At 37.3% G+C, this 23,419-nt stretch overlaps 1 long non-coding RNA gene across 7 annotated transcripts in view; it reads right to left on the reverse strand.

Moving 5' to 3' along the window:
- The window catches only part of LOC110340897, a 132,627-nt gene that overhangs the window by 40,078 nt on the left and 69,130 nt on the right, over positions 1-23,419 (reverse strand). For all 7 annotated transcript variants that reach the window (XR_005878165.1, XR_005878134.1, XR_005878132.1 and 4 more), the window contains one exon: positions 20,365-20,430. This is a non-coding gene — a long non-coding RNA (uncharacterized LOC110340897). The remainder of the gene's footprint in view (positions 1-20,364; positions 20,431-23,419) is intronic.

The following is a 23,419-nucleotide window of genomic DNA, read 5'->3' on the forward strand; positions in this document are numbered from 1 at the left end:
TCTATTTGGTGTTCTGTAGGCTTCTTGTACCTTCATTGGCATGTCTTTCTTAAGGTTGGGAAAGTTTTCTTCTATGATTTTGTTGAATATGCCTTCTGCCCCTTTGAGGTGGATTTCTTCTCCTTCTTCTATACCTATTATTCTTAGGTTTGGTCTTTTCATGGTGTCCCATAATTCCTGGATGTTTTGTGTTAAGGATTTGTTGGATTTAAGGTTTTCTTTGGTTGATAAATCCATTTCTCCTAATGTATCTTCAACACTTGAGATTCTCTCTTCCATCTCTTCTATTCTGTTGGTAATGCTTGTATTGGTAGTGCCTGACTGTTTGTCCAGCTTTTCTATTTTCTGCCTTTCTTCAGATTGTGTTTTTTTTAGTGTCTCTATTTCAGTTTTCAACCCTTGCAGCGTTTGCATTGCTTCTTGCAATTTTCTGTTTATCTGTTCGTCCGTTTGTTGCCTTTTATGAATTTTTTGGTTTGTTCTTTCTTCCATTTCTTGCATTTTTTGGTTTGCTTTTTGTTCCATTTCTTGGATTTTGTGCTTTGTTTCTTCTTCCATTTCCTGCCTTTTTTGGTTTGTTTCTTCCTCCATTTTTTTCATTTTTTGCTTTGTTTTTTCTACCATTTCTTGCATTTTTTGCTTTGTTTCTTCTTCCATTTCCTGCCTTATTTGGTATGTTTCTTCTTCTAATTCTTTCATTTTTTGCTTTGCTTTTTCTTCCATTTCTTGCATTTTTTGCTTCATTTCTTCTTCCATTTCATGCCTTTTTTGGTTTGTTTTTTCTTCCAATTCTTGCATTTTTTGGTTTGTTTTTTCTTCCATTTCTTGCATTTTTTGGTTTGTTTTTTCTTCCATTTCTTTGAGGGATTTTCCAATATCCTCTTTTAGGGCCTCTATCATTTTCATGAAAGTGCTTTTAAGGTCGTTCTCTTCTGCTTCCTTCGCGTTGGAATATTGGGGTCTTGCTGGTGTGGAGTCTCTAGAATCTGGCGGTGTCATATTTGTTTTTCTGTTGCTGACTGTGTTTTTGTATTGTCTCTTTCCCATCTTTTAGTGGGTGCAGAAAGAGCCCCTTCCTGGTCTGGGGACCAGAGTTCCCTTTTGGTGGGTGCTAGTAAGTCCAGTAATCTGGTGGTTCTTCTATGCCTTGTCCAAATGCTGGTCCATGGGTAGAGAAGAAGAACAGGAATCTGGGGCGCTTAGCCTCCTACCTGGTCCCCTGGACCCTATGCTGGGTCCTGTTGTACCTGATCCGGAACAGCTACTCCCCTGGTCTCCCTGGCTCCTGTAGTTTCCTGGTCTCTTTGGTGGGAAAGAAGATCTGGAGTCTGGGGTGCTTGGCTCCCGCCGGGATTGGGAGCTCTGTGCAGTTCCCAGGCGATCTGCAGGCTCTGGAACACAGGCCCGGAAGCTGGCCTGTTTACCTGATGATGCCAGAGGGACAGCTACTTCCCTGTGCACCCAGCCTCCTCTCCTTTCCTGGAATCGTTGGTGGGAGAGAAGATCTGGAGTCTGGGGTGCTTGGCTCCTGCCGGGATTGGGAGCTCTGTGCAGTTCCCAGGCTATCTGCAGGCTCTGGAACACAGGCCGGGAAGCTGGCCTGTTTACCTGATGCTCCCGCCGGGATTGGGAGCTCTGTGCAGTTCCCAGGCGATCTGCAGGCTCTGGAACACAGGCCGGGAAGCTGGCCTGTTTACCTGATGATGCCAGAGGGACAGCTACTTCCCTGTACCCATAGTAAATATTCTTGATTATTAGTAATGGCTGGAGTAATGGACAAAACACAGCACATGGATGCTAGCCATATTACTACATGTATGTAGTTTTTAGACTTGGGGTATATTTCTATGAGTTTTCTTTCCTTCACTTATCCCAGTCCTGATTGTAAATACTGGATGCATAAACACATACAACTCTACCCACAGTGGACAACATAGCTCACTTTAGAACCATTTGCTGAACATGAAGAAATAAACAGTCAAATATTCATTAAACTATTAGCAATACTTATGTCATTTTTTGGAACTGTCACCCAGTCATGAAGCAAGCTACTTGTTAAGAGGAGAAATAAAGAAAAAGGACCCCCCAAAAAACTAACCCCAAAGTACCATGAATACCCTCTGTGGTCATCCTAAGGAGCATAAATGACATTCTTGAAGAACTAGAGTGACCTTTCATGTGCATTAAAATTAATCAGAAATGTAATATATTATATTTCTGACATGACAAAGAGCTCCAAAATATCAGCACCATTATCTAACTTAAGATTAGAACAATAATCAGCAAAGTGAAAGGTTGGACTAATGAATTTTGAAATAATAATAAATAACCATGTATGTTTTCTCAATGAAATAACTTTCAAAATTTTTTTAAAAAATTATGTAATATAATAATGCATGAACAAAGCCAGAAAATACACAGTAGCTTCTGATATAACTAAGACATATAGCTTAAAGGAAACTTGAAGAATAGCATACTGACAGCTAAGAAGCACTAAGATGTACTTTAATTCTTTCTGTTAAGACTAATGATGATGTCAACAGGGTTCTGTTGATTCTGCACATTTATTGACCATCACAGCAGTAATGATATTGCATGGATTAAATAACTTAGCACAGGAAGCTGATGGATTTCTTTTGCTACTACTATTTCACAAATAAGAGTTCTGCCGGGCGGTGGTGGCGCATGCCTTTAATCCCAGCACTCGGGAGGCAGAGGCAGGCGGATCTCTGTGAGTTCGAGGCCAGGCTGGACCGACAGCCTCAAAAACAATACAGAGAAACCCTGTCTCGAAAAACCAAAAAAAAACAAAAACAAAAACAAAAAGAGTTCTGAGATACCACGCAGTTAAATATGCTTCCCAAATTCTCAGCATTTCTGGACACAGAATTATGAGAAATATTTGGCTAAACTACAACCATTGTACCAAAGACTAAATATCTTACTTTTTAAGAGTCTCACAAACTGAGTTATTCAGGCACATAATTACCCTGTGTGTCTCAGAGAGTATGTGCAATGTGCATACCTTTATATGTCCATGTTTAACTGTGTGCACATACAGGTGGAGGCTGGACTGCACCAGCAGGTGTTATTCTTCAGGAGTTGTTCCTCTTATTTTATTGAGAAAGAGTCTGTCTTTGATCTGAAAACTCCCTGAAGAGACTCAGTTGACTGTGGAATGATCCGTAAGCAACTACAAGCCTCTGCCTCCTCGGATATAGGATTATAAAAATGGACCACCAGGCTCAGTCTCTGACATGTGATTTGGGGATTAAAAGCAGGCTCCTGATGGCATAATAGGCACCTTGTCCACTGAACTGACTCTTGTATCATTAGTTGCTGTGTTATAATCGATGAAGAAGAGCTTATGTTTGAAACTTAATAGGCAAATACACTGCATTGGAGTTTGTCAGCCAGCTAACTAGTATATTATTGGAGTATCCCGAGTATTAGTGAATTTTAACCCTCACAAAAATATGCAAAAAAAGAGAGAGATGGCTAAGGACCAAACAGGTGTTAAAATTAGGAATTTCCCTTTGTGAAGCAACTGATGGTCAGAAGGAAGAGTTTGTCCTGTGGAGCAAAGCAAGAACAGACTCCTGAAAGAAACTCTAACATAGTATTAGATTTCATGGCTCAATGTTTGCTTTCTTGTGTTTTTACAACATCGTGTCATAGAAAGAGAATAAGCAATCATACTCTGTTTATTTCTGTTGACCTTTTAATATCAAACTAGCTTTATTTCTTTAAAAAATATCACTAGTTTATGAGAAAACCTTTAGTGCTGTCCTTAAAATAACCCATTTATGTTGGAGTTAACGAAACTAAAAGTTTAAGATAAGCACTAGAGTTGTTTACAGGGATTAGGTAGAACATTCTCAGTCTGATTATTTGAAAACTCCTAAATATTTTATTACAATTAATAGGTTAGTCTATTGGAATCACATATCACAAGGTTAAAGTGATTTGATTAGTCCTGCAGAAGTATGATTTCTTCATGCAATAATAATTTACTCTTTGTAATAGGAAATTATTGAAATATATAATCTTTGGAAAAGACCCTCCTGGTCTTGAGTGATTACTTGTGATATCATTAATCTAATGAAGAGCTACTTAAAAAATTATTGTTTCTTTATGGCTTATCACCTAGGTACACACACACATACACAAACATACACGTATATTATTAGGTCTTTGTTTTCGAATTAATAAAACATATGTTACATACTAAGAGCAAGAACAATTGCATTCATTTTTCTCCCATTGTAATAATGCTTATTTAAAATCTTGGCCATTGCATTTATATAGAAATATAGAAATTGTTATCAGCTTATGCATTTAACCAATGACTTTATAATTATATCTATTCTGTAAGATTGTAACATTTATGATATAATAATCGCTGCAGATGAAGATATCAAAGCACCAAAATATCCAGAAAACATTTCCTCAAAATCATAATTTTAGGAATTTGTATGGCTATTTTGTCCTGTTTCCCCAGTCTGGGTTTAGTATGTACGGGATATTGCATAATTGCATTACGAATTGTTGTGTCATATTTGGATATAGTACTCAGAGAAAGAAATCAGAAAGGAAACTAAGAAACGATACACACAAAAAAAATTTCTTCCTGTATTGATATCTCTACATCTAAGGGTGACATGGTCATTGGGAAGATTTTACTCTTTTCTGCAATGGTTTCCATTTGCTGTAAAGAGAAACATTTTTGATGAATGGTGCTGGCTATGCATACCTTTGGGTATATGAATGAGATTTAGAATGTCTTGGAGAATCATGGTGGTCTAGAAAAATAGAGATATTAGATTGTTTTCTAAGAAATCACTAGCCCTGGGAAAGCAGACTAGGTTTCCAGTGCCAGATACCAACCTGCTGAGCAGCAGGTGGTGGATACCAACATGTGAGTGACATATATATATATATATATATATATATATATATATATATATATATATATCTTGCCATGCTGCTAATTGCCATGACTTGTCAGTGTCATTGCTGGTTAGGGCAGTGTGTTTGTTTCTCTCCCTTAGCAGCTTGCATAAAAGTTTCTGGAACCCTGGGGACTAGACTACAGTAAAGAGACTCCTAAGTCAGACCATCTGAGTCCTGTGTCTTACATGTGCATTGTCTTCAGCAATAGTGGCCCATCATCAAACCCTGAGAAGCAAACAACAGCAAAGTAAATTTCTCTCTCTCTCTCTCTCTCTCTCTCTCTCTCTCTCTCTCTCTCTCTCTGTGTGTGTGTGTGTGTGTGTGTGTGTGTGTGTGTGTGTGTGTGTGTGTGTGTGTGTGTTTTCAGAGTCACTGGACTACCTTGATTGACCACTTGAAAAGAGGTTTCTGAAGCCTGGTATTGAATATTTTGTTAGTCTACTACGCTTGTTATGGGAAAGCTGTCATCTCATTGCGTATATACATAAACTTATGTGTTGTGTATAATTTTAGGTCTATGGTATGATTCTTGGAATCCTTCTTAAACAACTGTGATGTTATAATTACTCTTTCTCCTTCTGGGCGGACCTCTTCCCCCTCCACCTAATTGGAGCCCACCTGCCCCCTGTTATATTCAGCTTCCTGTTTCTTAGAAGATGTATCCTGGTATTTTTTCCCAGGAAATCCCTCAACATGTGCCCCTTAATACTTCCTGGTTCTGTAGTTACTCTATGTAGTAAAGTCCTATTTGTGGGAGGAAGGAGGGAGGAAGGAAGGGAGGGGAGAGAAGGAAGAAGGAACGAAGGAAGGAAGGAAGCAAGGAAGGAAGGAAGGAAGGAAGGAAGGAAGGAAGGAAGGAAGGAAGGAAGGAAGGAAGGAAGGAAGGAAGGAAGGAGGAAAGGAAGGAAGGAAAACAAGCACACTTGGAAATTTCCTTATAGGTGTTTCTTGAAACAGTTTCCCCATGTCGGAGGTTCTGTGAGGTCGAGGTCCGAGAGAGTAGAGTGTGGCTGTTCTCCAGTTCTGCAACCTCCAGATTCAAGCAAGATCTCCTTTATTGTCTAACAGTGGAGCGCTCTTAAAGTCGGGAAAAGAATTACACAATAATTTTAAATGTGTTGCTGCGATGTATCTAGTGTCCTATCTCCTTTTGGGCACAGCTGCAAGTGTGATGACCTCATCATGTGTGACTTTGGGCAGCCAATGGTTTTTCTTAGTAAGCACTTGAAGCCTCACCTCCATAGCTTCCTCCCAGAGCCATCTTGCTAAGGCACCAGTTTGGGCCACTCCCTCTTTGGACTGGATGATAGTCAGCTTGGGCCACTCCCCGTCCTGCTGGAACATGATCTAAGCTCCTCCACATCCCCATGCGGTTGTTTATAACTGGTTTTAAGAAGTTTCAGCAAGAGTAACATTTTGTGAACTAAAGAGTTGCTGAACAGCTCTTTTCGTTTTTATTGGAGCATTTCCACACAGACTGAGTAAATTAGAATTTACTTCACAATAATGGATAAAATAGATACTATTTGATCCAGCGGGAATAGAAGATACACAGCATTATCCCCATATGCTCTTTGAAAATCATATTATTCACTTTAGTATTCAAACAAAGAGTAATTTGTAAAGATTGCATGCTCTGCAGAGTCACTTTGTCAAATTGTTGGAGCTAACTGATTTCTTTGGGGACTGCTTCAGCTGCCATGCCATTCAGGACATATCCAGAGGGCATCTCATTTGACAGTGGTTTGGGGAAACATATTTGTCTGAGTATCAATTTTCTGTCACCTTACAGGCTATCTCTATAAATTATTAAAGCAATTGTACCAATGGGGTGATTTTTGAGATGTGTTATTTCTTGTGCTTTATTTGACTGTAATAAGAGACAGAGTCATGATCTACTAAAAAAATTGTATAATTTGCTCACTATCTTGAGAGCACTGTTCTTATAAATCTTCACCAGTCTGATAAGGTTTACCTCTAAATGTATGACTTGAGGTCACACATAATTTTGAGTGCCTTAATACTTCATTTCAAAAGAATGCAACTATTTGTTTTGTGGCATTTTGATTTTCCAGAGGAAGAAAATAAGGCACTGGGATGCTAAATCATTCTCCACAATTGCCTTTATAGACAGACGCATCTTAGGACAAAGCCAATGTCTGAGCTGTACATCCTAACTCCTAATTTTAGACTGGTTTCAGTTGAATTGTGGACAATCTATTTTTTACTCAGTGTCATCCAAAAGTGGTTTAATCGTGAAATACAGCTGTAGATACTAATGTCTGTGATGCAGTTCTGCTCAGCTGCACCGCTTAGGAGATCTGACGCAGAGTAATGGACATTGCCTGTCTGAACCTCAGTTTCCTCAATTCTAAAATTTACTTTTGATCTCTAACCTAACTCAGATAATTCAATGGAAGTATAATCCATAATGGTACAAATAATATCCATTGCTAATATATTTCAATCATCAACCTAACACTCCAGGATTCACTGCTTAAGCCATAAATATCCATCATTTTATTCACAGACCTTCAACTTGGAGGGGGATTGGGAGTGTCCACCTATGTCTGTCTCTCACCATGTCATTGAGAAGTACTGGGTGTGCCCTTTGGCTTTAGATCCACCATTAAGGCAATAAAGTGAGATAAACCAGACAGTGATAACAAGCCTGGGGGAAGAGAAGTAAAACTGTTCATAGTCACTGACATTTTGGCACCATTAGACCTTTATGTGAGGTTCTTCCTTCTACTCCTTCAGATCCGAGGGTTGCATATGTTTTCTAATGTTAAAGATTGATTAAAGATGATATTCCACCAATGTTCTTATGACGTTGTCACCCACGCTAAGGAGGGACTTTTCAGGAGACATGAACGCTTTCGAATCACCAAATTTGGATTGGAATGGAATCATTGTTTGGACCCATCTGTGTTCTATTTAGGATAAATAAATATTTCTTCACATCTCTCAAGGAAAAATAACACAATCAGTACATCTGTATATACAGCATGAATATTTATATGCATAAATGAATACATGGAGAAAAACAAAAACAATGAAAATAAGGAAAAATTCTAAATTGTCATGGCACTGTATTTGGTTCTGTGAAGAGTAAATTATTTTAAACCTTTACTAAAAACTTATTAAGTTTAAAGAATAACTTTTTCTATTGTTACTTATTTTACCTATTAGGATAGGACAAATATTAGTCCATGGGTTTTTCTAGTCTCTTTCACTGATACTCTAATTAAGGACATCTATCTAGAGTTATTTGTTTTTATGTACAGAATGAGAATAAATGGAGACAGAATTCACCTAAATTGTAGAGTATGTGTTTAAAAAGCATAAGGTTCAGAGCTTGAACTTGTGTACTAAAAGGAAAAAGGATAACATAGATAGACATGTATTGAGGATTCTAATATTCATTGGTAGGTTAAGTAGGGAATATATACTAGGAAAAAACAGACAAATTCATCCAGAAATATAGTTGCGCAGAATTAAAATTTTCAGTCAATTTCATGCTAATATAAAGGGAAAGCTTAAAGGATATTGACTAAAGACAGGAAAATTCAGGAGCATTCAAATATATGTGGTAAACATAGTAAGAATTAAATAGGTTCCTTTGTGATAAAAATATGCTTTAGCTCTATGAAATGGATAGCCCCATTCAATCACCTTTAGGTGTACTACACTTACTTTTAACATATCTGAAATAAGGACAGATGCCAAATGGCTTGACATATAAGCTACAGCTGTTTTCCGACTTGTCTGGCTGGTGATGACTATCATGGGAACAGAAATTTAGCAAAATAGGATCATTTGTGTCTAGGCTATGAAACAGCCATAAAGGTCAGTAGCTAAGGTGAATATTTTTCCACTTCACCAGTCATACTAGCAATACAGTTAATTCAATTTCATAAAAATGGCATGCAGCCATTTGCCTACATAGCATATAGTTACAGTGTGCTGTCTCCTTATACTGTGTTTTTTGCTGTATTCATTGAGTGGCAGGACGTTATTGTTTTAATTTCTTAGGAGTTTTAATTTATAGGGTTATAGTTTGAACATTATCCTGTTTGTGTAAACAGTTAACTATTCATAGAAATTAAGATACAGATAAATAGCCTTTACAAAGGAGAGTAACAGAATTGTTCAATCAGTTTACATTTTCTCATCCTCTGATCTAACCTGTTAATGTGTTTGGCCTTTGGAGGAAAAAGGACACAATGTTCCCATTTTCCCTAACAACAAAGAAATTGAAAAGTGACAAACTAGTGGCAGGGTGCAGAGAGAATGAAGCCTCTCCATCCTTTCTCATTAGCACAGGGGATTGTCTTATGTATTATTAAAACATTACTGTTATCATTATTGTTTTCATTCTGCATTTTGTTGTCATAATTATAGCTACATTTTTCTTATGCCTTCATCCCATATATTTTTCCTCTTCCCCTCATACCCTCTTTTGTGCATCTTTTCCTTGTTTTTCTGTTTTATGATTTAGTTATTAACATCTTCTGTCAAGTTCTCTTTTCTTTCCCACATTGTTGGGACTTCCTTGATGTTTCCTATTGACTGTTAGTGAATTGAAATGACTTTGCTTGCTTTGGATATATTTTTGTTTCAGTTTTCTTTCCTGAATGGATTAATCCTGGTATCAAGAGAAAGCTACCCACTAAAAAGTCACTGATACAGTAAAAAAAAGAAAGCTCTGAAAGGGATCCATCTCTATGGCAACAACTAAGCAAATCACAATGCAAACCCATAAGTATAAAAAGCAAGAGGATATGACTCTTCTAATGCTTCAAACAAGCTGAAGTGATTGAAATGCTGGGAAAACTCAAATTTCAAGCTTTGTATAGGATATCAACAATGGTGACTCAAACAAGAAAACTGGATGAAATGAAAGGTGAGAATCAATTTACAACTTAGCATGAGAAATTCAGTGACATTGATGAGAAATTTTATAAGAGACTGTGAATCCCTGAAAAGGGAAATAGGACTATTAAAAATAAAACAATCAATAAATAAAATGCAGCCAATATTTCAAGCAAATGACAGAAATGATATCTAGTATTAAATATAAGGCAAAGAAATGACTGTGCTTATTTTTCAAGACAAAAGAGGGAGCTATTAAATTTCAGAAAACATAAAGGTAATAAAAATTATAACCACAATTTCTCAAGAACTCTTGAACATTTACAAAAGACCAAGCCTAAATTCTAAAGAGGGTCTGAGACACGAACTAACAGTGTAGAAAGCCTATTTAGTAAAATTATGGCAGAAAAATTATAATATCTAAAGAAAGAGTTGAGGACAGAGTATTTAAGGTATTTGGAGCTACAAATTGGCCAAACCCAAGATAACTCAGTATCACTACAGAACAGAGAAAGAATGTTGAAAAGGACAGTGGGAAAAGTACTACAGCAGCTTGCAATAGAAGCTGCAGCATAGTGTCATCAAAACTTTCAGAAAAATAAAATAATCATAGTGCTTGAAATGGTGGAATATTTTCAATTCCACTTGGCAGATAACTTCGAGATAATATTACCATACCCATCAAAGACATCCTTTACTATCAGCTGGAAATAAAAAATTGCCTACATAGGAGCAAAGTAAAAAGCATCTTGTAACCAGGAAGTAAGCATCGCAGAAGACTCTTAAAGGACTTCTACAAAGTGGTTGCAAAAATGTACTGTCAAAACCTTATTCAACAAAGCAACATCTGAAAGCATCACCATCCCTGACTTCAAGCTCTATTATAGAACAATAGTCCTGAAAACAGCTTGGCATTGGCACAAAAATAGACAGGTAGACCAATGGAATCGAATTGAACAACCTGATATTAACCCATACATGTATGAACATCTGATCCTTCACAAAGAAGCTAAAAATATACAATGGAAAAAAGAAAGCATCTTCAACAAATGGTGTTGGCATAACTGGATGCTGGCATGTAGAAGAATGTAGATAGATCCATGTCTATCGCCTTGCACAAAATTTAAATCCAAATGGATCAAAGACCTCAACATAAATCCAGCCACACTGAAACTCTTAGAAGAGAAAGTGGGAGCTACCCTTGAACAACTTGGTACAGGATACTGCTTCCTGAACATAACACCAGTAGCACAGACAGTGAGGTCAACAATTAATGCATGGGACCTCCTGAAACTGAGAAGCTTCTGTAAGGCAAAGGACACAGTCAGCAAGATAAAACAACAGCCCACAGAATGGGAAAAGATATTCACTAACTCCAAATCGGACAGAGGCCTGATCTCTAAAATTTACAAAAAAACTCAAGAAGCAAGTCTCCAAAACACCAAAGGATCCAATTAAAAAGTGGGCTACAGAACTACATAGAGAATTCTCAACAGAGGAGTCTAAAATGGCTGAGAGGCACTTGAGAAAGTGCACAACATCTCTAGCCATCAGGAAAATGCAAATCAAAATAACTCTGAGACACCATCCTACTCCTGTCAGAAAGGCTAAAATCAAAAACACAAATTACAGTTTATGCTGGAGAGGATATGGAGAAAGGGGAACACTCCTCCAGTGCTGGTAGGAGTGCCAACTCACACAGACACTTTGGAAATCAGTATGGAGATTCCTCAAAAAATGGGAATCCGGCTATCACAAGACCCAGCATTTCCACTCTTAGGCATATATCCAAAAGATTCACATTCATACAACAAGGACATCTGTTCTACTATGTCCATAGCAGCATTATTTTTAATAGCCAGAACCTGGAAGCAACCTATATGCCCCTCAACTGAAGAGTGGATAGAGAAAATGTGGCACATCTACACAATGGAGTACTATTCAGCAGAAAAAAATGGAATCTTGAAATTTGCAGGCAAATGGATGGCACTAGAAGAAAGCATCCCGAGTGAGGTAACCCAGTCTCAAAAAGGCAAACATGGCATGTACTCTTCCATATATGGATGTTAGACATGGATCAAGGGAGTGCCAGCCTACAATCCTACTGCCAGAGAGTCTGGGAAACAGAACCTTCAACCAATGACTGATGGAAGCAGAGGTAGACAGCCACAGCTAAACACTGAGCTGAACTCAAGGAACCCAGTGACAGAGAGGGAGGACTGATGATCAAAGGGGTCAAGACTGGGCTGATTTAACCCTAAGAAACAGCTGATCTGAAAAAGGGGGAGCTCTTGAATCCCAGACTGATGGCTGAGTGGCCAGCATGGGGCTGATCCAGACTCCCTGAATGTGGGTGTCAGGGAGGAGGCCTAGGCAATCGATAGGTCCTTAGGTAGTAGATCAGTATTTATCCCTGACATACATATGGACTTTGGGTGCCCATCCCACAATGAGAGATGCACTCTCAACCTGGACTCTTGAGGGAGGGTCTAGGTGCTGCCCTGCATGTAATGACAGACTATGGACACCCCACATTGAGGGCCTCACCCTTCCTGGGGAAATGAGGGGATATTGGGGAGGTTGTTGGGAGGGTGTGAGGGGAGGGGAGGGAAAGGGAGAGGGACCTGTGATTGACATATGAAGCAACCTTGTTTCTAATTTAAATTTTAAAATAAAAATAAAAAAGTACTGGCACAACCATGAGAAACCAGGATCACACAAAAGGCCTAGGTGGAAGAACATGGGAGAATTTGGGAAGAATGAAGAACACTGTTTAGCTCAGCAGCAATGTTTAGAATGAAAAGAGAGAAGGGCCAGCAGCACTTGGATTTAGATGAGAAAACAGCAATAACAAAATTTGACAAAAATCAATAAGCCTATCTCAGCAGCAATCCTAAATGCAACTCTCCAAGAAAAGGACGCATTTTAGGTAATTGGATTTAAAAATACAACATCCCCACTGGAAAAAAAAGAAGAATCTAGTCTCCCCAAGACTGAGAGCAGCACCAATCTCTATATAGAAATGTAAACAAAATGTCCTATGGACCATAAAACAAGTTAAATGTAGAGAGTGTTTATTATTAACCATAACTAAGATTATTCAGAATCCTTTTGAAATATCCAAAATATTATAACCATTGAATGAGTGGTAAATGACAAACATGACAGTAAATCTAACAGTGCACCAACTTTACATGTCCTGTGATGCCTATTTCGAAGTATTACACTAGTCAACTACCTGAAGCTTCATTATTTACTGTGTGAGAGATCACAAAATCACATTATGTTGAAGAAATGAGCAGCAAATAAGACACATTTACTGCTTAGAAAAATGTAATTGAACTTGATACAGACATATTTCACATCACGTAAGATTCAAGTACTTGTATCAGGAAGATTCTACACTACTTGGATTCAAATAAAAATCTTTAAATTTGAGGCAGGGAAACTATTCTAAAAAAATGAGTCCACAACAGCATATTGCCTTGACACAATGAAAGCCATCACAAAATCAAAATGTGCATCATCACAGCCTTAATAGATAAACCAAGATAAAGGATGCAAGACAAAGACTTTTAGAGTCTTGGTTAAGCCTCCTGTTTGGTGTAAGGCACATGGCTGGAATAAGTTATTTTAGGGTACCAGTGATCCAAAGCAGTTTGTTACAGCCATGGGAAAGACAGAAAAGGAAGATCAGTTACCAGATGAATTATCCTCAGTGCTATAAAAATGCAGGCAACAACCAAAGTTAAAGACAGGACAGAAAACCAAACTAACAGCAACAAAAACAAGATGAAGAAAAGTCAGGGTCATGGCAGTTCTGAGGTAGTGAACTGGGAAATTCATTTCAGAGCTAAGGTTTGGCTTATGGTTCCCTTTCATATGATTTCTGACATCTGATAGATGAGGTTATTAGTTTGGAATTTGTAGAGAATCAGATTTCTGGCTTCAACTAGAATCCTGTTCACATCTAGAACATGTACATCATTTTCCAATAAGAATAAATTCAAGCAGTAAGGACAGGGTCTCCAATTTATTGGTCAAAGCACCTTGGTCAGTTCTGAAAATTCTTATTCAGGTGTGGCATATAGGCAGAAGAATGTAATAAATGGGTCTCATTCTTTAAAAGTTAGTCAAATATAATATAAGAAACACATCAAAATTATAAACTAGACTGTAACATAAAACTATTCAGCCTTTTGAACAACAGATAAGACATCCTTTTCTTAACAAAATATAAACAATGTAATACAGACAGAATTCATTAATGGCAAAAACACTGCAAAGATAACACTCAAAATGAACTAACAAAAATAGAAATCGCTGAAAACAAGCATTAATTTCCCCCACTTTAAAGGTTAAGAAAATGTGACATTAAAGTTTGCAGTGATAGCCCTTTCCTAGCACTCCAATTTCTGATGGGAGATGTCATTCCGTAGATATGTCTCTCTTATTGGTTGATGAATTAAACATTGCTGGCCAATTAGGGAAGCAAGATAGGCAGGACTTGGAGAGAAGGAGGATTCTGGGAAATGTAGTAAGGAGTTGCCATGTGATCCCTGGAGGAGAGGATGCATGAGTCTGGCATTCTCAGTAAGGTAAGACCTTATAGAAATATATATTTGTAGTTATGGGTTAATACTTAAGACAGAGCTGGCCGATAAGCAGTCCTAGACATTGGCTGAAAGCATTGTAACTAAGAGATTCTCTGTATGTTATTTGGGGGCTCTGAAGCTTCGATGGGTCCCAGGCAGGAATTCCGCAACAGGTTTCAATGCTCAACATCTGCTACTCTGAATTTCTGTCCTACCTCCTTCCCTCCCTCTCTCCTTTCCTCCCTTCCTCTCTCCCCCTTCCTCCTTTCTTCCTTCTTATGCTATGGCATTTAATAGTTGTAAATGCATTATTGTACAGTACTGTAACTTCATGAGTGTATACTGCATAATGACCAAGTTGAGACAAATTAGAATTATTTCTCTTCAAATATAATTTATAATTTTTCTTTACCTGTTAATTCCTCCTACACATTATGCTTAAAAATTTAAGCATGTACCTGTGAAATGTTAAATATTAAATTATTAAACATTAAATAATTGAATGGGGATTTTCCCCTGTCAGGTCCATCTCTTAATTTGTGTTTCTGCTGCTTACTAGTTCAGTCCAACTAGTGGTTGTGGAACAATTCACCTGTTTTTATGTCCTCTGATCTGGCTGAAATATCATGTCTGCTCAGTGGCTGGTTCCCCACCCCCTCAGCTTTTTTTGTACAACTGTATTTATTCTTCAAGTCTCTATTTAAATCTTCCTAAGGAGTTTCACTGCATTAAATTTAAAGATTTTTACTTGAATCCAATAGTGTGGAATCTTCCTGATACAAGCACTTGAATCTTATGTAATGTAAAATATGTCTGTATCAAGTTCAATTACATTTTTCTAAGCAGTGAATGTGTTTTATTTACTGATCATTTTAACTATGTACTAAATTTCTTCATTTCACTGGTAGTGTATAAAATGACTATATAGGTACAATGCTTTTCTCACTCATTATTTTCACTTAAGCATAAAGTGTGTAGTTTACAAAAAATAAGAATTTCTGGGTGAATGTATATATAATGGAGCACATTGCTGTAGAGAACAGAATACAGTACATTAAATCAGAAAGATAATGACTTTACTACTGTGAAAACAAAGGCTGTCCTTGATTAAATAGATACTCTAACACCCTAATACAGCAGTTTTCAACCTGTGGGTCAAAACCACACATATAAGATACTTACATTACTATTAACAACAATAGCAACATTACATTTTTGAAGTAGCAAAAAAAATGACTTTATGGTTGTGGTCTCCACAATGCAAGGAAGTGTATTAAAGGGCCGTGTCATTAGGAAGTTTGAGGACCGCTGCTCTAACACAATTTCACATTTACCTCCTTTTTTCAGATTTGCATTATATTTATTTTTGCAACTGTACTCAATTATGGTAATTGCATATATTTTCATTGATGCCCAAAGCAACCATATTTTCTGATGTGTCGTTTAAAACATTCTTTTTTCATCCATAACTCAGTTCTTTAGGCATCTGACCCTCTTCAAAATGAGTTCCTTAGATCTAATTGGTTTCTTTGAATTTTATGTTGTTCTGTTGCTTATTATGTCCCTGTTATTTTTGGACAAGTGTTCAGCAATCCAAATGAGCTAGATCATTTCTCAAACATTGTCACCTTCTCAACTTTTTAGGAACTAAAATTTCCTTATATTTAATTCTAAGAATTCTTGAAATTAGGGATAATAATTCTGACTGTAAGATGTTATTCAGGAAACCGAGATACATCTCAAGATCTTAGGGGTGTTATTTGTTGTGAACTTTTAAGACACTAGTTATACAGAAATTGATATCTGATGCCTGGTTATCACATTTTCACTTCTCTAGGCTAAAGACTTGGCATCCAGAAAGTCAGGTTATAGTTCAAAGACTGTGCAGCTGACTTCAGGCACCAGTCCATTTCCTAACTTCCCATTTGTACAATGTACCCAGAGGCACATAATGCTTTTCTTACTATCAGAACACCTGATCCCTCATAGCACAAGTGACATACAGCTCAAGTCTCTAAGATTCAGTTGTATAAACACCATAAACAGGACTAGTGTTCCTCAAGAAAGATATTCCCCTCTTCATCTTAGCTGCCAAATTAGTACACATTTCTACATCCACCATCAACCACCAAAACAATTATGAATTTGGTTCAGTTCGTCACTCTTTTTTAAAAAATTGCTATTTAAATTAAAAACAATCTTATTTTACATACTTATTTTACAAGTTCACTCTCCCTTCTGTCCTCCCATTCCCCCGACCATCCCCCATCCTCTCACCCACTCCTCAAGAAGGGTGAGGCCTCCCATGAGAGATCATCAAAGTCTGTCACATCATATGGGGCAGGACCTAGGCTAGGCCCACCCCCTGTATCTAGACTGAGAGCATATCCCTCCATAGAGAATGCGCTCCCAAAACCCATTCATGCACTAGAAATAAATACTGCTTCCACTGCCTGAGGCCCCATAGACTGGCCAAGCCCCCATCAGAAGCCCACTTTCAGGGGCCTGGATGGGTCCTATGCTGACTCCCCAGCTGTCTGCCTGCAGTTTGTCAGCTCTCACTGGATCAGGTCAGCTGTTTCTATAGGTTTCCCCAGCATGGTCTTGACCCCTTTGTTCCTCACTCCTCCCTCTCTGCAACTGGATTCTAGGAGTTCAGCTCAGAGCTTAGCTGTGGGTCTCTGCTTCTGCTTCCATCAGCTACTACTCTTAATAGCAGATGCCCAGACACCTCTGAGCAGAGTTTGTGTTCACAGGTCCTCATTCATTCCCAAAAAAATGTGCATTCTTTAGCTATCCAATAGTAGAGAAATTCTTTTCTGTGCCTTTGGATATTATCTCTTCCTTATAACCAGTGCTTTTATCCCAGAAACTAATTCCAAAGGCTTTTAGTTCTCCATTATATCAGACCTAAAATTGTTTTTCTGCCATTCTCATTTCAAACAGCTGCTAGCTCCTGAAGCAGTGAGGAAGCCACAATGCAATACTTCATAATAACACGTGTCAGGACTACATTTATAAAATCCATGTTTGCCCTATCTATATTTAGTGTTTGCTGTCTATTTGTTGTCCCTTGAGCAAAATTTAAATCATCAAAATTATGTGCCTGTTCTTCTTTGGCTAATCCTGGTTCAATATCAGGTGCTAGGTAGAAATGAAATATAGCCCTCAATTCCCCTGGACTACGAATTCCTACTTTTTCCCATATTGCATAAGAACATGTGGCATTCTTTCCTCATCAAAAGCCCTGAGGATTCAGTAATTTCTTCTAAGCTGTCAAAAAGTTATGCCAAAGAATACGGGAGTAAGTTACCTATAGAAAATTATATTTTTCATTGAAAATGAAATTGAACCATTACCATAAATACAAAGCTATGACTTTTTAAACTTACTCAGCTTTGTTCTGGTATATTTGTGTACCAATGAGCTTACTCAAAGCCTTAATAATTGCCCTGGTTGCCGTTTAAATGTAAACGGAAAATGTCAGCAGTTCACGAAATTCAAAACAAATTTTAAAGTCCTCCCCTAATTAGAGAGCAGCATTTTATTATTCTCTTTAGAATCGCAGAAGATGAATGTTGAAGGGGAGAAAGCTAACTAGGCAGGAGAGAAAATGAGGCTAGCACACTCTCTGGTGAGCTTTGCTCATTTTTCTCCTGGTAGAACTTATTTATGATACATCATTAAAACATATTGGGTAGAGATGCTGCAAAAGAAACAGGGAAAATAAACTCTTTAGTGAAAGATTCATTATTTATTACTATTTACCTGTCAGGGACAAAGTTAAAACGTTTATTTTCATATACATATATATATATATATGTCTTTCTAATGCTACCCTTTAAAATATCAAAACAATTAACTTCTTGATTAAAGGATTACTTTTCCTCTGAGTATGCCAGATAACTGAATATGCAAAATAACCCAAATTTATTTTAATCATTCCAATAATTCATTATGTGTCCATTTGTGAAATCATACATCATTTTCAAAATCAGAAGTTCAGTAGTAGGAAATATCATGTTACAGAATTTTCTAGATCATGTAAAAACCAACCCAGAGTGTGTCATTTCTGTGGAAATTACCCTATATTCCCATAGCTACTGATTCAGTATTGAATATGTTAATAATAAACTATTCTAACTTGGTTGGAGAGCTCATTAACTTTTAGGTAGTCTTTGTCTTAACACAACTCACCATTGTTTGGGAGTATGCATTTTCTCCAATACAGTTTTATTCACTTGTTTGGAAGATTTTGTAGCATCCAAAGACTAGACTCAAGACTTCTCAATGATTTCACACAGCCTTCTCTGAGAAACTTCAGAAGGTATATAAATGACGGTTCTAATTGTAACCCACAATTTTCTACTTGCATTGATTTTTGAATTCAGGCTTTATGGGGCCTTGGGTAGTATTTATCCCTGGCATACAAATGGACTTTGGCTGCCCATGCCACAATGAGGGATGCTCTCTCAGCCTGAACTCTTGGAGGAGGGCCTAGGCCTTGCCCTGGATGAAATTACTGACTCTGGAGATCCACCATGGAGTGCCTAACCCTCCTTGGGGATCAGAGTGGAGATTGGGTGGGGGGCTGGGGGGCCTGGTGGGGAGTAGGGGAAGAAGTGAGGGAGAGGTACCTGGGATTGACATATAAAGCAAGTTTGTTTCTAACTTAAATAAAAAAAGGGAAGAAAAACAAAACAAGAAAATATTATTCCCTTGTACTGAAAATCAATGGACAGCAAAGACTATATATCATAACTAGTAAATGAGAAGATAATTACAGGATTAACAAGATATACATTATTAATTTATTCAACAAGTAAGTACATATAAAAAATTCTTTATGTCAAACAAATACTGGCTATACAAAATTCAGGAATCAGATGTCTGTGTTGATCTGGATTTTAACAACTATTTGCCTAAAAGTGTATACTTATTATAATGTAATTATCACTTTAATTTACTAAATTTTATGAAAACATAATTGTTAATTATGGTCTCAGAGTCTATGTATCACTCTGCAGTAAGAAGAAGCAAGGGCATTTGTGAGGAAGGTCATGAAATCTCTCCAGCAGAGGGATTAATTCATTAGTTTTGAATCTGGAGTTGGGTATGTATTTATTACCTAAAGGGTCCATGGCAAACCACTTAATATCCCCATGTATTTTTGTCTGTAAACAAGAAAATAGAATAATCATGTACTGCAGAGACTCCATAGAGCTCAAATGAGTTAATGGAACCGAAGTGAATTTTTGAGAAATACCCAGGATATAGTAAGGCCTTGAAAATGTAGCTATTATTATTATGTCTGTTTTGTTTTTCACTAAATGAAAGAACTATAAAATCACCCTTTGATATAGAAATCGAAATACTGTGTTGGTATGAATATCATCTTACATGTGTTATACACATACACCAAAACAAAAAACCAATTGCACTTAATGAGCTTTGTTGAGACAAACTTAATTTATATTTGTGTCTTCATAAAAAGACCAAACTCTGTCACATTCTTCTTGGCAAATGTCTTTGGATAACACAAAATATTCTTATTCACTCTAATTTGAAGTTAGTCTCAGCATAAATCTGGCTCAGTTCTTTATAAACATCAGATTCCAAAACAATGTAGGATTGATACTAAAAATGGAAATAGAAGGGGTTGTCGGGTGTTGATAAATAATGTCATATTTTTCTCTATTATTTCTCTTTTTTAAAAAAAAGTTCCAAATTATTCTCTCCTTCCCAGCTCCCACTCCCCCCCACCCCTCGCCGTGTTCCCCATCCATTCAGAGGATCTTGTCTCAATCCTCTTCTCTTGGGTACTATGCATATATGCATATCTTTTAGGTTCTTTCCTGTTTCCCAGACTCTCTATCAGTGGAAGTGCAGACTGGCACTATCCTGATCCATGTCTAAAATCCATATATGAGTGAGTACATACCATGTTTATCTTTTTGCGACTGGGTTACCTCACTCAGGATGGTTTCTTCCAGTGCTGTCCATTTACCTGCGAATTTCAAGATTCCATTGTTTTTTTCTGCTGAGTAATACTCCATTGTGTAAATGTACCACATTTTTTGTATATTATACTTATCAAAACAGAATTAAAACAATGTTATTTTAATAAAAAAGTTCCAAATTACAATGATCTAACAATCACAATGGTTACAGTTTCAAAATGATAATCAAGGAGTGTGAATAAAATGTAACATCCAAATTATATTGGGGATTCACTACTTGTCAATTTGCCAGTTTGCAAAAGGGATAAATATATTATTGCCAAGTGAGTTTTCTTAATTCTCTGTGACTCTAAATCAAATGTCAGCTTCTATGCCTCCTCTTTAAAAAATTAATTCTTTCATTTACAACTGTCATCTGAGGCAGAGAAAAGAAAATTTTCAGCAGAAATGAGGCAATTAGAGAATAGTAAGTCCCCTGGGGTGATAGCCAAAGACTCTGTTACATATATTTCTAGTTTCCTTTCCTCCCAGTTCAATTCAAGGGCACAAGGATAATCAGAATTAAATTATCTTGGAATTATAAAGTCAGCTTTCAATAAAAATGACAGATTAGTGATTTTTACATTGCTCTTTCCACACTCCAAATCGTATTTCTGTTGTTCCTAAAATCTCCTGAGTCCAACATAATCTTGTACAATATGAGGGAATTGGCAAGTGTTAAGTCTAGGCAGGTGCAGGATGAGCCTACTCACTGTACACAAGATAACTCATTTAGAGCTTAAGAAGGACGCATGTGATGGGTGATCACCTTAGGAAACGTTACTAATTTGGGGTGTGTTGTGTTATGATTGTATCCACTGCTAGGTTTCATGTCAAAGTGTTAAGAGACCATGTAAAAAATCACTCACAAAATAGTTTCCAAACTTATCAAAGTAAAAATTTTAAAAGGAATGAACCCCCATGTGGAGTTTAAATTGGACAGTTTTGCATCTTTGTATAAGTAGAATGTCTCTCAAGAAGCAGAAGAAGAAATTGGAAACTTGAACCAACACTGAAAGTTTCACATGAGCCATTTCGATTCATTTTCCCTTTTCAAGCTATGCATTGAAAATGTTACCTTTGTTCCTTGAAATGTTTTCACCACAAAAATATCCTATAATTTCAAATTGGCTTCATAGAATGGTTTTGAACATTAATCGGTAAATTGAGGAAAAACTGCAGATCCAGATTAAATTTAACTTATTTGTGCATGTGTGTGTGTGAAAGAGAATGTGTGTATGTGTGTGAGAGAGAGAAAGACAGAGAGACACACAAAGATGGAGACAGAAACGACAGAGAGAGAGAGAGAGACACAGAGAGACAGAGAAAGACAGACACAGAGAGACAGAGAAAGACAGACACAGAGAGACAGAGAAAGACAGACAGAGGCATACAGAGGGAGAGACAGGGATGGGGGAAGTCAGAGAAAGAGAGACACGGACAGAAGCTGTGGGAGCTGCAAGCATGTCTTCATGGACCAGTGAAAGAGGCATTCTCTTCTGCCACCTTGTGGGATCCACAGTCACACTCAGGTCTTCGGGCCTGCACTACGAACGCCTTTGGCTTAACCATCTCACCCAGTGCCTAAATAAAGACTTGAAATTGAATTCTACAGTTATCTACGTAGTGCCTTTGAAAGTAGTGATTAATCTATGTAGCTACTTAATTGCGTGTTTGTGTCTTGATGACGGCAGCTATTCCTGCAGCAAGTGGAAGTTTGCAAGCCCCAGCTTTGACTTCTGTGTGTATTGGTGACTTTTGTGTTATGCCTTCCTCACGGTTTTAAGATGGCCTTTGTGGGGGTCACTCATCTTTTCCCCTCTGAGATATTTTTCAGAGCTTTAGCAGATCTCTGGTTTAATATTTTGGAATTCTAGAGTCTATACTAGATACTGAATAAATATGTTAAAACATTGGCATCAAAAATCTCCGTTTTAGACTTACCTGGATAGTTTTGTTATTGTTTACTTGAACAGGTTAGAATTCACTGTCTTGCTGTTAGGATTATTTTATACACTATTAAATCTTAATTTACCTTATATTCTGGTGACATATTAACAGAAATAATTTAGTTGCAAATTCAAGGGTCAGATAACAATCCCAAGTCAGAAGTACTTTTAAAGCAGATGAGTGGAAGTTATTTGGCAAAAATTAAGAAATACTTCCTCAGGGACACGAGTATGGTACATGCTGTTTGGAAGGTTGTGGAAAAAAACACTGAAAATCACATATTTTTCTATTATTGAGTAAGTAATGAGAAATAAATACATTCTGGTTCTACTCCTTTCTCTTTTGCTCTCTCTTTTTCAGTCCTGTGCATGGATGTTTTGGATGTGTTTATGCCTCTGCACCACTTGCATGAGTGGTGCCTCTAAAAGTCATAGAATATCAGACCTCCTGGACCTAGAGGTACAGACAGTAGAGTCTCCAAGTGCCTTCTGGGAGTTAACACAGACTCTCTGTTAGCAGCCTTCTCCCTAGCTCCTCCATGCTACTTCTTAAGAGCGTCTGATTTGGAGTGACACTGTTTTGTATTAGGCATTATCCTAGACACTGACTGCAATACTGTAAACGCAGCTATCACTGCCCCCTAGTTTCAGAGATCTTCCCGAAATAACAAGTTTCAATAACCCCTGTCTGATTTCCATACAACAGATATCTTCTGTTGCAAATTTAGCACCAATGCATATACTTCAGGTTGTTTTCTCTTCTATAATGCCTTACAGCAATGCTAAGTAGGGACTATACTCCATAAAAATTGACTAGTGGAATTGAATTCCACGTGTGTGAGTTTTCAATAAAAGACTTCCCATAAGAAACAGCACTTCCTATTTTCTGCCAGAAATAACCTGCACTATTGGCAGCAAAGACAATGTGGTGTGTTTTCACCTCAGAGAATTTAGAAGTTTATAGCAATGTCCTTTATGTAATGTGTGCTGCATTTATTACACAGTCATCAAATAAAGAAAACAGTACATATTCATCTTGAACACTTAC

The sequence above is a fragment of the Mesocricetus auratus genome, unplaced genomic scaffold (genome assembly GCF_017639785.1).
Source record: "Mesocricetus auratus isolate SY011 unplaced genomic scaffold, BCM_Maur_2.0 Super-Scaffold_2245, whole genome shotgun sequence".
Taxonomy (NCBI): domain Eukaryota; kingdom Metazoa; phylum Chordata; class Mammalia; order Rodentia; family Cricetidae; genus Mesocricetus; species Mesocricetus auratus.